This window comes from Callorhinus ursinus, unplaced genomic scaffold (assembly GCF_003265705.2).
Source record: "Callorhinus ursinus isolate GAN/ISIS: 27379988/994484 unplaced genomic scaffold, GSC_fseal_2.0 scaffold7821, whole genome shotgun sequence".
Lineage (NCBI taxonomy): Eukaryota > Metazoa > Chordata > Mammalia > Carnivora > Otariidae > Callorhinus > Callorhinus ursinus.
Genome location: NW_027404871.1, coordinates 125 through 2,185, shown reverse-complemented (window position 1 = coordinate 2,185; position 2,061 = coordinate 125). Strand labels below are relative to the sequence as shown.

Below are 2,061 nucleotides of genomic sequence, written 5' to 3'. Positions count from 1 at the left end.
AGCCCCGGACACAGACTTTCCGCAGAGCAGAGCCTTACATTCTGTTCGTCCTGTTTGGCCACGTGGCTCGCCCCAGGCGCTGGCTGTGCTGCCGCTCTGGGAGAGTCCAAGCCAGAGCCCCAGTCCCCGGGGGGCCACCTTCAAGGGTGGGCTGCCCCTGGGGGGCGGGGGGACGGGCCCCGAGAGAAGGTTGCCGCTGCGGCCAGAGCAGGGGCCACTTGTCGCCAGCAGAGGGTGGTGCTGCCTCACGTTCCACCCCGCCAAGGCCCTTTGCAGCTCCCTGGGGGCCTGGGAAGCTGGGTCGGATGTCCTTTCCCTCGCAGGTGACCAGGAGCCGCCGGGCCAGCCCGCAAGGCCAGGAAGGCAGCAGGAACCACCGGCTGGCGCGCAGGGCTGTCTGCGGGTAACGCTCCCCGGGGCTCCTAGGAATGCGGGCCCAAACCGGAGGGTGGGATCCGGGTCCAGGCTAGACTGACATAGATGTTCCCCCACTCCCGTCCGCTCCCCACAGAGGGAAGGCGCCCCCTTTCCACTGAGGAGCCTGTGCGGGTCTAGCCACTGGGCTTGGGGCCGTAGTGCCCGTGGGAGAGGGGGAGGTCGAGGAGAGAGGAAGCCAGAGGATACTAATGGTTTCTCTCTCTCTCTCTCTCTCTCTCTCTCTCTCTCTCTGCTGTCTGCGGGCCTAGTGTCTCGTGCTACAGAGAGAAATAGACGACCTTAAAGAGCAGCTTGGTATGAGGAAGCTCGGGCCGGGGCCGGGTTGGGGCAGAGGCAGGCTGGGGGGGCTGGGGGGGGCGTCCTTGGTGCCGAACCCAGGATGGGCTGCAGGTGCAGGCGGCCTCCCAGGGACCAGCATTCCTGTGGGGAGGAGGACCTGGCAGGCCTGGCCCCGGAGCCTGCTGTGCGTGTGCAGCTGGGTGTGTGCACAAACGGGGAAGCCCTGCCTCGACTGCGTGCACGCTCTGCCGGCGCGAACAGGTCCCAGAGGTCTCCCTCTTCTAGGACGTTTGCAGATGCCTCCTTCATTTTCCCTTTAACTGCTCCTTGGTATGGCTTGCAAGGTGTGTGTTCGTGTGCGTCTTCGTGCGCGTGCGTGCGTGTGTCGGCTCCGTAGGTGAACGAGTCCGATGTGCCCCAAAGCTAGAGAACTACTGGCCGCATCTTGTTCCCTTAGAGGACGTGTCCATATGGAATTGAGGTGGTGGGTGAGGGATTCAGGCCCAGGGCTGGAGGGGTTCTCGGGTCGCAGGGCTAGGTGGTTCCCGTCAGGGAAGGGGCACGGGTTTCTCTCTCCCCGGGGCTGGAGGGCCTGCTGACGCCTGTCTCTGTTTCAGCGGCCATGCGGTCCCTGGCTGACAAGGGCCAGAGCCTCTGAAGTGAGTTGTTACACACACCGCTCCCCTTCGCACGGCCGTGGCTGTCGGCAGGGCCGGGGGCTGGCCCCGGCTCGGGCTCTTCCCGGACCCTGCGCTGTCGGGCAGGCGGAGCCCAGCATCTCTGTAGCAGAGGGGCAGCTGGTGCCTTCGCAGCCAGGGAGCTGTGGCCAAGCCGGTTCCCTCCTGCCCGCCCTCAGCCAAGGCTTCCTCTCCCTGTTCTTTTGCCCCCCTCTCCCCGCCCCAGTTCACAGCAGTTTCAAATTAAAGTACCTCTCAGGTCTGTGGTCTGCCCTCTCTGTGGGGCGTGTGTGGGGGCGGGGGGGCTGGTCCGGGGGTGGGGAGGGTGGGAGAGGGGAGGGGCGGGGCAGGGAGCTGCTCCCTGTCACAGCCTTTTCCAGAAGAGGACCTCCGGGGTCATGTGGTAGGCCTTGCCCTTGTGCGGAGTGTGGCCCGGCCTGTGCTAGGAGCCCTGCCGTCCCGCCCCCAGCGTGCCCCCCACCCCGCTCTGGGATCCGTGTGGGCTCTGCCTGGCCGGCCACCTGAGCATGTGCTCCCTTCCACCCACCCCCGCGGGCCCCCTTCGGTTTCTCCCCTCATCTCCCCCTCTTTTTGGGTCCCGGACTCCCCGTCCATCTCCGTTCTCCCCCCTGCCCCCTCCCCCTGCAGCAGGAACTCAGGGCCCCTT

At 66.4% G+C, this 2,061-nt stretch overlaps 1 long non-coding RNA gene across 1 annotated transcript; it reads left to right on the top strand.

Annotated features, from left to right (window-relative positions):
- The first annotated feature begins 190 nt into the window (after positions 1-190).
- LOC112818336 (uncharacterized) lies at positions 191-1,656 on the top strand. Its single transcript, XR_003206560.2, has 3 exons — positions 191-403; positions 687-732; positions 1,335-1,656. It is a non-coding gene; the product is annotated as an uncharacterized lncRNA (long non-coding RNA).
- Positions 1,657-2,061: the final 405 nt, after the last annotated feature.